Genomic DNA, 14,221 nt, shown 5'->3' on the forward strand with positions numbered 1-14,221 from the left:
ATACAAGCGATTTGTTGCATGACAAGCTGTCTCAACTGCTTCTGCCCAAAAGTGCTTCGGTGTCTTGTACTCATCAAGCATCGTTCTCGCCATTTTGATGAGCGTCTGTTTCTTCCTCTCAACAACTCCATTTTGTTGAGGTGTGTACGTAGCCGAGAACTCGTGTGAAATCCCTTCTTCGTCAAGAAAGGTGTCCATGTTTGCGTTCTTGAACTCTGTTCCGTTGTCGCTGCGAACCTTCTTGATCTTCACTTCAAACTGATTTTGAGCTTTCCCGGCGAAGTTTTTGAAGACCTTTTGGACCTGCGATTTATCATCGAGAAAGAACACCCACGTAAATCTTGAAAAATCATCAACTATAACTAGACCAAAAGAATTTCCACCGAGACTATTGTAAGCGTTGGGACCAAAAAGATCCATGTGAAGTAGCTCAAGTGGCCTCCTTGTGGTCATGATGTTTTTCACGGGATGCCTTCCTCCAACCTGTTTACCTGCTTGACAAGCGCTGCAAAGTCTATCCTTATCAAATATGACATCGTTAACACCAAGGATATGATTCCCTTTAATAAGCTTGTCAAGGTTTCTCATGCCAACGTGACCTAGTCGTCTATGCCATAACCAACCTTTTGAGGATTTAGCAATGAAGCAAGTTTTAGGTTGAGCCTTTTTAGAGAAATCAACAATGTAAAGATCACCTCTACGTATACCAGTAAAGACCATTTTATGATTGTCTCGACGAAACACTTGGCAATCTACTTCAGTAAATAGGACATTGAAACCGAAATCAGCAAGTCTAGATACTGAAAGTAAGTTGTAGCCAAGAGATTCAACGAGCATAACATTCTGAATGGAGCTATCATGTGAGATGGCCACCTTACCGAGGCCAACCACCTTACCCTTTGAGTTGTCACCGAAAGTGACATACTTTCAAGGACTATCATTTTCAGCAAGCTCACGAAACATGTCTTTATCTCCAGTCATGTGATCGGTACATCCACTGTCAAGAACCCATTCCTTTCCTCCTGACATATATCCCCGAAGATTTTCCATAAGACCAAAATGTCTCATTGCATCGTCAAGATCGAAGTCACTATCATCATCCTCATCATAGTATCCATGTTCAACATCGTCATGTGGTGGATCAAGTCCTAGAGAGGGTAATTCGTTAGAGTGAGTTTGACAATGATCTTGCTTATGAATTCTTATAGCTTCGGAAATAATATCACCAATAATTCCAACATCTCCTTTTGCACGCATAAGGTTTGTAAGTTCAAATAGACGATCACCAAACATAGGATCACTAGTATTCATCTTACTCAAGGCAATAGACTTATGGAGAATTTCATCTAGATTTTTCAAGGAATAATTTGGAAAGCATTCCTCAAGAAATTTCCATATAGTGTAGGCACACTCAAGAGTAGGCAAGTTTCTAATTAAGTTTCTAGGAAAGCCTCTAGTGATAAGATTAACAGTTCTAATATTCCTAATCATGTCAATTGACTCATCAAGAGTAGGATGCATAGGATCAACATGAGGTGCACAAGGGCTAGCAATGTACTTGTTCAAATGATATTGATTGAAAATTACAAGCATCTCATTTTTCCACTCATGAAAATACTCTCCATCAAGTATAGGCACTCTATGCCTAAGACTCCCCAAAGTAGACTCATCCATCTTCCTCCAATGGTGATTAAACCAAGGCAACGGAGACCAATGCTCTGATACCACTTGTAGGACCTTGAGAAGACATGTCTAGAGGGGGGGTGATTAGACACTAAGTATCAACGTTGCAGTTTTTAACTTCTTTAAGTTTAAGTGGAGTTTAGGCACAAGTTTAACATTCACAATACATAACAAGCAAGCATGCAAAGAGTATATGAGCAGCGGAAAGTAAAGCATGCAACTTGCAAGAATGTAAAGGGAAGGGTTTTGGAGGATTCAAACGCAATTTGAGACACGGATGTTTTTGTCGTGGTTCTGATAGGTGGTGCTATCGTACATCCACATTGATGGAGACTTCAACCCACGAAGGGTAACGGTTGCACGAGTCCACGGAGGGCTCCACCCACGAAGGGTCCACGAAGAAGCAACCTTGTCTATCCCACCATGGTCATCGCCCACGAAGGACTTGCCTCACTAGCGGTAGATCTTCACGAAGTAGGCGATGCCCTTGCCCTTACAAACTCCTTGGTTCAACTCCACAATCTTGTCGGAGGCTCCAAGGTGACACCTAGCCAATCTAGGAGACACCACTCTCCAAGAAGTAACAAATGGTGCGTTGATGATGAACTCCTTGCTCTTGTGCTTCAAATGATAGTCTCCCCAACACTCAACTCTCTCTCATAGGATTTGGATCTGGTGGAAAGAAGATTTGAGTGGAAAGCAACTTGGGGAAGGCTAGAGATCAAGATTCATATGGTAGGAATGGAATATCTTGGCCTCAGCACATGAGTAGGTAGTTCTCTCTCAGAACTGGTAAGTTGGAAGTGTAGGTTTGTTCTGATGGCTCTCTCCATGAATAAAGAGGAGGTGGAGGGGTATATATAGCCTCCACACAAAATCTAATCGTTACACACAATTTACCAAACTCGGTGGGACCGAATCAACAAACTCGGTCGGACCGATTTAGTAAATCTAGTGACCGTTAGGGTTTTCGGTGGGACCGACATGCAACTCGATAGGACCGACATGGTTAGGGTTAGGGCATAACGTAATCTCGGTGAGACCGATTACACAAACTCGGTGAGACCGATTTTGGTAATTAGCTAACCAGAGAGTTGGTCAGGCAAACTCGGTGGGACCGATTACTCAAACTCGGTGGGACCGATTTTGGTAATAAGTTAACCAGAGAGTTTGCATTGTAATCTCGGTAGTACCGATTGCTCAAACTCGGTGAGACCGATTTTGGTAATGGACATACACAGAGAGATTACAATCCCATCTCGGTGAGACCGAGATCCCTATCGGTGAGACCGATTTGTCTAGGGTTTGTGGCAGTGGCTAAGACATTTGAACTCGGTGGCGCCAGATAGAAAGAATTGATGGGGCCGAGTTTGACTTTAGGTTTAGGTCATATGTGTGGAAGTGGGAAAGTAGTTGAGGGTTTTGGAGCATATCACTAGGCACTGTGGAGCAAGAAACTCATTAAGCAACACCTCATCCCTTATTGATAGTATTGGCTTTTCCTATAGACTCAATGTGATCTTGGATCACTAAAATATAAAATGAAGAGTCTTGAGCTTGAAGCTTGAGCCAATCCTTTGTCCTTAGCATCTAGAAGGAGTTCCCACATCCTTTAGTCCATGCCACTCCATTGTTGAACTTATCTGAAACATACTAGAAAAAAGTGTTAGTCCAACAAGAGATATGTTGACATTAATTACCAAAACCACCTAGGGAGCACTTGTGCTTTCACCGTTCCTTCCTCGTTGACCTCGATGACAGCCTTATGGATGACCTCTCGAATGATCAAAGGCAACCCAGTGCCGTCGTGCTCCACCATGTCCGACAGATCAGAACCCATGCCAAACGGCAGAATGAGCCCTAGCTGTTTCAGGACCTCAACGAGGCTGCCCGAGTAATCAAGATTGAACTTGGGAACCCCGAAGTCGCCGACCTTGACGGAGATCGCCGGTAGGTGGTCGTGCACAAAGCCCAAACGGGAGGTTATCTCGTCGACGAGACTCCGCAGGCCATCATACGCGTCTGGTAGGAAGATGCACATAGAGTATCGTGTGGGTGGCTTGAAGCTTGTCGTAGACTCGCACGATGTAAATCCTCACTGCGGCATCTTGTACGGTAGCGTGAGCACCTTGAACTCGTCGTGCATGGCGATGAGGTGGCGGGCGGGGTTGCGCATGAAGGGCACAACGACGGTGGTTCCGTTGCGCCGATGGAACGGCTGGTCCTTGGTGTCCCTCTCCTCGAATGGTTGGGCCCACTCGCCTTTGAAGTGCATGGCGCTCGCGAGCACGACGTCGGGTTTCCGGCCAAAGGTTCTCGGGGATACGACGTTGTTGATGAGGTTCTTTGTGGCCTCGGCGACCCAGGTGTTGATGCGCTGCGCCGCTCCCGCCGGGTTCTCTCAGAGATCCAGTGCGCGCGCCGGCGACGGCCTCGCGGTAAGCCGGCTTCAGCGGCCGCCTTTTGTCGACCCACACGCCGCGCGCGAACATGAAGCTCGGCCCGCCAGATCCGGACAGGTCCTGGAACGCATCCTCCGCCAGGCGTGAGATGGATTCCTCGAGCTCGTCTCGGGAGGACGCGCCGAGGAGGTGGAGGACCTCGTCCAGGGTGCCCCCACGGGCGCCGGGCGCCAGGAGCGCGACGGCCGCGTAGATGGACAGCGGCAAGAAGACGAGGTTGGTGCTGCAGATTTCGTCGGCGAGTTGCTTGGTGAGGCGGGCGGCAAGCTCCGCCAGGCCACAGCCGGACTGCCGTGACTTGGTGGTCGGCCAGGCCATCATCTCTGCGGAATCCATCAAAGCCGCTCGCAGAAGACGTACGTATAGTTCGTTCGGGGCGATTTTGATGTGCTTGTCCAGTATATAGACTAGCCACAATGGTGAGTAACATACACTAGTAACATACACATATCCCTAGACTATGTTACTACCTTCATAGTGGGTAGTAACATAAGTATGGTAACATGCAAAGCTTCATTTATTAGGTTATAGACTCATATTGCATTGGGACATGTGATGTTACAGTAACTAGCTAAGTTACTATAACAATCTATTTCCTCATTAACTCACTGCCACATAAGCAAATTTGCTGAGTTGGACTCGATGTTACTGCTGAAGTTACTCCCACTCTGACTAGTCTAATGCAGAACGCACGACGTCCGATCCGATTTGGAGTCGGTTGCATACTTTCGTTCTATTTTCATACTAGTCAATGCGTACTTGCAATGCACGTTAATTTAGAAGTATATTAAGTGCATGTGGATATTATTTGCGTGTTATTATATGATTAGCACGCAGGTGTTTAAAAAAAGTGTTAAAAAAGCACTATATTTAGCATGAAATTAATTGCACGCTAAATGATACGTCCATTTTGCATCATGCTTTTATATTAATATTTATTGCATTATGGGCTGTTATTTCACGTTATGTCACAATACTTATGTCTATTCTCTCTTGTTTTACAAGGTTTACATGAAGAGGGAGAATGCCAGCAGCTGGAATTCTGGGCTGGAAAAGGAGCAAATATTGAAGGCCTATTCTGTGCAACTCCAAAAGTCCTGAAACTCCACGGAATACCTTAAAATAAATAAAGAAAAATCATCGCCAAAGATGAAGGCCAGGGGGCCCTCTCCGACGCCCATCTTCTCCTATATGAAGTCTTTCGATGAGAAAAAAATAGAAGGCAACCTTTCGGGATGAGACTCCACCGCCACGATGCGGAACCTTGGCGGAACCAATATAGGGCTCCGGCAGAGCTGTTCTGCCGGGGACACTTCCCTTCGGGATGGGGAAATCATCACCATCGTCATCACCAACGCTCCTCTCATCGGGAGAGGGCAATCTCCATCAACATCTTCACCAGCACCATCTCATCTCTAAACCCTAGTTCATCTCTTGTATCCAATTCTTGTCTTCAAGTCCGGGATTGGTGCTAGTAGGTTGCTAGTAGTGTTGATTACTCCTTGTAGTTGATGCTAGTTTGTTTATTTGGTGGAAGATCATATGTTCAGATCCTTTATGCATATTATTACCCCTCTGATTATGAACATGAATATGCTTTGTGAGTAGTTACGTTTGTTTCTGAGGACAAGGGAGAAGTCTTGCTATTAGTAGTCATGTGAATTTGGTATTCGTTCGATATTTTGATAAGATGTATGTTGTCTAACCTCTAGTGGTGTTATGTGAACGTCGGCTACATAACACTTCACCATTATTTGGGCCTAGAGGAAGGCATTGGGAACTAATAAGTAGATGATGGGTTGCTAGAGTGACAGAAGCTTAAACCCTAGTTTATGTGTTGCTTCGTAAGGGGCTGATTTGGATCCATATGTTTCATGCTATAGTTAGGTTTACCTTAATACTTTTGTTGTAGTTGCGGATGCTTGCAATAGAGGTTAATCATAAGTGGGATGCTTGTCCAAGTAAGGGCAGTACCCAAGCACCGGTCCACCCACATATCAAATTATCAAAGTACCGAACGCGAATCATATGAGCGTGATGAAAACTAGCTTGACGATATTCCCATGTGTCCTCGGGAGCGCTTTTCCTATTATAAGAGTTTGTCCAGGCTTGTCCTTTGCTACAAAAAGGATTGGTCCATCTTGCTGCACTTTATTTACTTTTGTTACTTGTTGCTCGTTACAATTTATCCTATCACAAAACTATCTGTTACCACTTATTTCAGTACTTGTAGAGAATACCTTGCTGAAAACCGCTTATCATTTCCTTCTGCTCCTTGTTGGGTTCGACACTCTTACTTATCGAAAGGACTACGATAGACCCCCTATACTTGTGGGTCATAAAGACTCTTTTCTGGCGCCGTTGCCAGGGAGTGAAGCGCCTTTGGTAGGTGGAATTTGGTAAGGAAAAATTTATTTAGTGTGCTGAAATTTTCTGTCACTTGTTACTATGGAAAGTAATTGTCTGAGGGGCTTGTTCGGGGTATCTTCACCCCGTCCAGTAGAGCAAAGAGTTGCTCCTCAACCTACTAAACCTACTGAACCTATTGAAAATGAAACTCCTTTTGAAATTCCTTCGGGTTTGATGGAAAAACTGCTAGCTAACACTTTTACAGGAGATGGAACAAAGCATCCTAATGAACATCTACGCTATGTGGATGATGTTTGTGGACTATTTAAGCTTGCAGTTATACCCGATGATGTTGTTAAGAAGAAGGCCTTCCCTTTATCTTTGAAGGGAGACGCATTGACATGGTATAGGCTATGTGATGATATGATATCATGGAACTATAAAAGATTGAAATTGGAATTTCATCAAAAGTATTACCCTATGCATCTTGTTCATCGTGATCTCAATTATATATATATAATTTTTGGCCTCGCGAAGGAGAAAGCATCGCTCAAGCTTGGGGGAGGCTTAAATCAATGTTATATTCATGCCCCAATCATGAGCTCGCAAGAGAAGTAATTATGCAAAGTTTTTATGCTCGGCTTTCTGATAACAATCGCACCATGCTCGATACTTCTTTTGCTGGCTCTTTTATGATGTAGCCTATTGAATTTAGATGGAATTTATTGGATAGAATTAAATGCAACTCTGAAGATTGGGACCTCGACGAAGGTAACGAGTCAGGTATGACACCTAAGTTTGATTGTGTTAAATCTTTTATGGATACCCATATTTTCCGTAAGTTTAGCACTAAATATGGACTTGACTCTGAGATAGTAGCTTCTTTCTGTGAATCTTTTGCTACTTATGTTGATCTCCCCAAGGAGAAGTGGTATAAATATCATCCTCCCATAGAAGTAAAAGTAGCTGCACCTATTAAAGTTGAAGAAAAGGCTGTCGCTTACAATGATCCTATTGTTCCCACTTCTTATGTTGAGAAACCACCTTTCCCTGTTAGAATGAAGGATCATGCTAGAGCTTCAACTGTTGTTCGTAAAAGCAATATTAGAACTTATATACCTCCTGAGCAAGTCAACGTAGAACCTAATATTGCTATTGTTAAAGATCTCTTGTCTGATAATATTGATGGGCATGTTATTCAATTCTCTGGTGAAACTGCTAGACTTGCTAAACCCTGTGATAGAGATAAACATAGACCTGTGGTAGGCGTGCCTGTTATTTCTGTTAAAATAGGAGATCATTGTTATCATGACTTATGTGATATGGGTGCTAGTGCTAGTGTTATACCCATTGACCTATACAAAGAAATTATGCATGAAATTGCACCTGCTGAGTTAGAGGATGTTGATGTTACAATTAAACTTGCCAATAGAGATACTATATCTGCAATAGGAATTGTTAGAGATGTTGAAGTCTTGTGTGGAAAAACCAAATATCCTGCTAATTTTCTTGTTCTTGGTTCTCCACAAGATAGCTTTTGTCCCATTATATTTGGTAGACCCTTCTTGAATACTGTTAATGCTAAGATAGACTGCAAAAAGAATGTTGTTACTATTGGCTTGGATGATATGGTTCATGAGTTTAATTTCTCTAAATTTAGTAAACAACATCGTGAGGAAGAATTGCCTAGTAAGGATGAAATTATTGGTCTTGCTTCTATTGCCGTACCTCCTAGTGATCCTTTAGAACACTATTTGCTAGACCATGAAAATGATATGTTCATGAATGAAAGAAGGGAAATAGATGAAGTATTCTTTAAACAGGAACCTATTCTGCAACACAATTTGCCTGTTGAAATCCTAGGGGATCCTCCTCCACCCAAGGGTGATCCTGTGTTTGAGCTTAAACCGTTGCCTGATAATCTTAAATATGCTTATCTTGATGAAAAGAAAATATATCCTGTCATTATTAGTGCTAACCTTTCATAGCATGAAGAAGAAAGATTATTGAAAACTCTCAAAATGCATCATGCCTCTATTGGATATACTCTGGATGATCTTAAGGGCATCAGTCCCACTCTATGTCAACATAAAATAAATTTGGAAGCGGATGCCAAACCAGTTTGTGATCCTCAACGACGTTTCAATCCTAAAATGAAAGAAGTGGTAAGAAAGGAAATACTCAAGCTTCTGGAGGCAGGTATAATTTATCCCGTTGCTGATAGTCAGTGGGTAAGTCCTGTCCATTGTGTCCCTAAGAAGGGAGGTATTACTGTCCCTAATGATAAAGATGAATTGATTCCGCAAAGAATTATCACAGGTTATAGGATGGTAATTGATTTCCGCAAATTAAATAAGGCTACTAAGAAAGATCATTACCCCTTACCTTTTATTGATCAAATGCTAGAAAGATTATGCAAACATACACATTATTGCTTTCTAGATGGTTATTCTGGTTTCTCTCAAATACCTGTGTCGGCTAAAGATCAATCAAAGACTACTTTTACATGCCCTTTTGGTACTTTTGCTTATAGACGTATGCCTTTTGGTTTATGTAATGCACATGCTACCTTTCAAAGATGCATGATGGCTATATTCTCTGACTTTTGCGAGAAAATTTGTGAGGTTTTCATGGACGACTTTTCTGTCTATGGTTCCTATTTTGATGAGTGCTTGAGCAATCTTGCTCGAGTTTTGCAGAGATGTGAAGAAACTAATCTTGTCTTGAATTGGGAAAATGCCACTTTATGGTTAATGAAGGTATTGTCTTGGGGCACAAAGTTTCTGAAAGAGGTATTGAAGTTGATAAAGCCAAGGTTGATGCTATTGAAAAGATGCCATGTCCCAAGGACATCAAAGGTATAAGAAGTTTCCTTGGTCGCGCCGGATTCTATAGGAGGTTCATTAAGGACTTCTCAAAAATCTCTCGGCCTCTGACTAATTTATTACAAAAAGATGTACCATTTGTCTTTGATGATGATTGCGTAGAAGCATTCGAAATACTTAAGAAAGCATTAGTCTCTGCACCTGTTGTTCAGCCACCTGATTGGAATTTACCCTTTGAAATTATGTGTGATGCTAGTGATTATGCTGTAGGTGCTGTTCTAGGGCAAAGAGTTGATAAGAAATTAAATGTTATCCATTATGCTAGTAAGACTCTAGACAATGCTCAAAGAAATTATGCTACTACCGAAAAGGAACTTTTAGCAGTTGTATTTGCTTGTGATAAATTCAGACCCTATATTGTTGATTCTAAAGTAACTATTCACACATATCATGCTGCTATTAAGTATCTTATGGAAAAGAAAGATGCAAAACCTAGGCTTATTAGATGGGTTCTCTTGCTTCAAGAATTTGATTTGCATATTGTTGATAGAAAAGGAGCTGAGAACCCCGTTGCAGACAACTTATCTAGGTTAGAGAATGTTCTTGATGACCCACTACCCATTGATGATAGCTTTCCTGATGAACAATTAAATGTCATAAGCACTTCTCGTAGCACTCCATGGTATGCTGATTATGCTAATTATATTGTTGCTAAATTTATACCACCTAGCTTCACATACCAACAAAAGAAAAAGTTTTTCTATGACTTGCGACATTACTTTTGGGATGACCCACATCTTTATAAAGAAGGAGTAGATGGTGTTATTAGACGTTGTGTACCTGAGCATGAACAGGAATAGATCCTACGCAAGTGTCACTCCGAAGCTTATGGAGGACACCACGCTGGAGATAGAACTGCACATAAGGTATTGCAATCCGGTTTTTATTGGCCTACTCTCTTCATGGATGCCCGTAAGTTTGTTTTGTCTTGCGACGAATGTCAAAGAATTGGTAATATTAGTAGACGTCAAGAAATGCCTATGAATTATTCACTTGTTATTGAACCATTTGATGTTTGGGGCTTTGATTATATGGGACCATTTCCTGCCTCTAATGGATACACACATATTTTAGCTGCTGTTGATTACGTTACTAAGTGGGTAGAAGCTATTCCAACTAGTAGTGCTGATCATAACACTTTCTATTAAAATGCTTAAGGAAGTTATTTTTCCGAGGTTTGGAGTCCCTAGATATTTAATGACCGATGGTGGTTCACATTTTATTCATGGTGCTTTCCGTAAGATGCTTGCTAAATATGACGTTAATCATAGAATTGCATCCCCATATCACCCGCGGTCTAGTGGTCACGTAGAATTGAGCAATAGAGAGCTCAAATTAATTTTGCAAAAGACTGTCAATAGGTCTAGGAAGAATTGGTCCAAGAAACTGAATGACGCGTTATGGGCCTATAGAACTGCATACAAAAATCCTATGGGTATGTCTCCGTATAAAATGGTTTATGGAAAAGCTTGTCACTTGCCTCTCGAACTAGAACATAAGGCATATTCGGCTATTAAAGAGCTCAACTATGATTTCAAACTTGACGGTGAGAAGAGGTTATTTGATATTAGCTCACTTGATGAATGGAGAACCCAAGCTTATGAAAATGCCAAGTTGTTCAAGGAAAAGGTTAAAAGATGGCATGACAAAAGGATACAAAAGCGTGAGTTTAATGTAGGTGATTATGTATTGCTATACAACACTCGTTTAAGATTTTTTGCAAGAAAACTTCTCTCTAAATGGGAAGGTCCCTACGTTATCGAGGAGGTCTATCGTTCCGGTGGCATAAAAATCAACAACTTCGTAGGCACAAATCTGAAGGTGGTAAACGCTCAAAGGATCAAACACTATATCTCAGGTAATCCTATAAATGTTGAAACTAATATTATTGAAACCGTAACCCCGGAGGAATACATAAAGGACACCTTTCAGACCATTCCAGACTCCGAAAAGGAATAGGTATGTGGTACGGTAAGTAAACTGACTCCAAAACAATTTTTAAGGCAATATTTCTCCGTTTTGGAATAGTTAGAAAAATAGAAAAATAAGTAGCAGTCCGGGGAGGACACGCACCCTCCACAAGGGTGGAGGGCGCGCCCTACCCCCCTGGGCGCGCCCCCTACCTCGTGAGCACCTCGTGTGCCCTCCGGACTCCGTTTCCTTGCACGATACGTATTTTGGTCGGTAAAAATTCATTATATATACTCCGAAAGGTTTTGACTCCCGTATCACGCAAATCTCCCCTGTTCTTGTTTCGAGCTGTTTTTCTGACAGGTCTAGATCATCATGACGACCCCAAGTGCTTCCAAGGACAAGTTTCTTCGAGAAGGTGATCAACCCTTACCTCGCGGAGGTGCTGCGACACCCTCAAACCATTGAGATGCATGATGGGTTGCTGCACATCCGCGATGTTGTGGGACCAAATGGAACCGGAAGCGTGGAGTCGAGGCTCAAAGCAATGGAGCAACAAGTTTTCAAGTGCCAGGGGATGGTGGAGCGTGGAATCAACGCCACCCACAAGATGCTCGCGGAGTTCACCAACAACTATGAGCCGGATGCCAAGAAGACCGAGGAGGCCATCTTCAAGCTACATGAGAAGATCGAGCACCTCCAAGCCCAAATCTATGATCTGCAAAACCAAAACTGTGAATATGAATATAGATTCAAAAGGATGAGTTTGGCTGCAGATTTGAGGATTCCGGAGACTCGATCATCCTTCTATGATGGTGAGCCTATGCCATGGAAGGTGGACGACAAGCTTGCATCATCAACAACACCTCCACCGTCAACAACAAAGAAGGAGACATAATCACATGGGTATGGGCACTCCCCTTGGCAACTGCCAAGCTTGGGGGAGGTGCCCTGGTATCGTATCACCATCACAACTCCTATCTTTACCGTTTTTCTTAGTTCGATCCTTTTAGTAGTATCTTGATTTAGTAGAATGAAGTCTTGGCATGATCTAGTTTTGAGTTTTGCTTTATGATCCTTCTTTGTAATCGAGTCCGTGAGCTATATAATAAAGATTAGTGTCGAGTCAAGGGCTTGTTTATTTTGCCATGATCTTGGGTGATTAGAAGAAAAAGAGTAAGAGAATCAAAGAGTTCATATTGATCTTATTGAAAGTAATGACTTCACATAGAAAGAGTATGATGACTAAAGGTTGTTGGGAGTTGGCAAATATAGCTTTGGTCATCGTTGCAATTAATAGGAAGTAATAAGGAAAGAGAGGTTTCACATATAAATATATTATCATTGACATCTTTTATGATTGGGAACACTCATTAAAATATGACATGCTAAAAAGTTGAGGTTGGACAAGGAAGACAACATAATGAGTTATGTTTTCTTACATCTGAGATAAAGTATGTTGTCATGGATCTTCTACCATGTTGATCTTGCCTTTCCCCCTCATGCTACCCAAATTCTTAGCACCAAGTAGAAATACTACTTGTGCTTCCAAATACCCTTAAACCAGTTTTGCCATGAGAGTCCACCATATCTACCTATGGATTGAGTAAGATCCTTCAAGTAAGTTGTCATCGGTGCAAGCAATAAAAATTGCTCTCTAAATATGCATGACTTATTAGTGCAGAGAAATAAGCTTTGTACGAACTTGTTGTGGACGCAATAAAAGCAATGGACTGCATAATAAAGGTCCACATACAAGGGGCAATATAAAGTGATGTTCTTTTGCATTAAGATTTTGTGCATCAACCCTAAACGCGCATGACAACCTCTGCTTCCCTCTGCGAAGGGCCTATCTTCTATTATTATCATCTACCTTATGCAAGAGTCACGGTGATCTTCACCTTTCTTTTTTTCATTTTATCCTTTGGCAAGCTCAGCATGTTGGAAAGAACATGACATATATATCTAGTTGGATGTTGGGGAGCATGAATTATTTATGTTGACATTACCCTTGAGGTAAAAGGTTGTGGGGCAAAACTATAAGCCCCTATCTTTCTCTGTGTCCGATTAAAACTCCGTAACCACAAGTATTGGGTGAGTGTTAGCAATTATGAAGGACTAAGTGATAGTTGAGTATGTGGACTTGCTTTTAAGCTCTGATATAGACTCTTTCCGATGTTATGATAAATTGCAATTGCTTCAATGACTGAGGGTATAATTTGTTGGTGCTCAATAAGGTTTCTGATTCATACTTTGGCTTTGTGAAAAGATCATCACTTGAACATAAGTAATCATATGACAAAATCTATATATGTTGCTGTTATGAAATAATCATGATGCCTTCATGTCCGTATTTTATTTTTTATCGACGCCTCTACCTCTAAACATGAGGACATATTTATTGTTATCGGCTTTTCGCTTGAGGACAAGCGAGGTCCAAGCTTGGGGGAGTTGATACGTCCATTTTGCATCATGCTTTTATATCAATATTTATTGCATTATGGGCTGTTATTTCACGTTATGTCACAATACTTATGGCTATTCTCTCTTGTTTTACAAGGTTTACATGAAGAGGGAGATTGCCGGCAGCTAGAATTCTGGGCTGGAAAAGGAGCAAATATTGAAGGCCTATTATGCGCAACTCCAAAAGTCCTGAAACTCCACGGAATACCTTAAAATAAATAAAGAAAAATCGTCGCCAAAGATGAAGGCCAGGGGGCCCACACCCTGCTCACGAGGGTGGGGGGCGCCCCCCCTGGGCGCGCCCCCCTACCTCATGGGCCCCATGGTGGCTCTTCGACGCCCATCTTCTCCTATATGAAGTCTTTCGATGAGAAAAAAATAGAAGGCAACCTTTCGGGACGAGACTCCGCCGCCACGAGGCGGAACCTTGGCAGAACCAATCTAGGGCTCCGGCATAGCTGTTTTGCC

General features: G+C 42.0%; 1 pseudogene; it reads right to left on the minus strand.

The window, feature by feature from the left end:
* Positions 1-4,463, minus strand: part of LOC119360754 — a 15,690-nt pseudogene extending 11,227 nt beyond the window's left edge.
* Positions 4,464-14,221: the final 9,758 nt, after the last annotated feature.

Source organism: Triticum dicoccoides, chromosome 2B (genome assembly GCF_002162155.2).
Source record: "Triticum dicoccoides isolate Atlit2015 ecotype Zavitan chromosome 2B, WEW_v2.0, whole genome shotgun sequence".
In the NCBI taxonomy this organism is placed as follows: Eukaryota; Viridiplantae; Streptophyta; class Magnoliopsida; order Poales; family Poaceae; genus Triticum; species Triticum dicoccoides.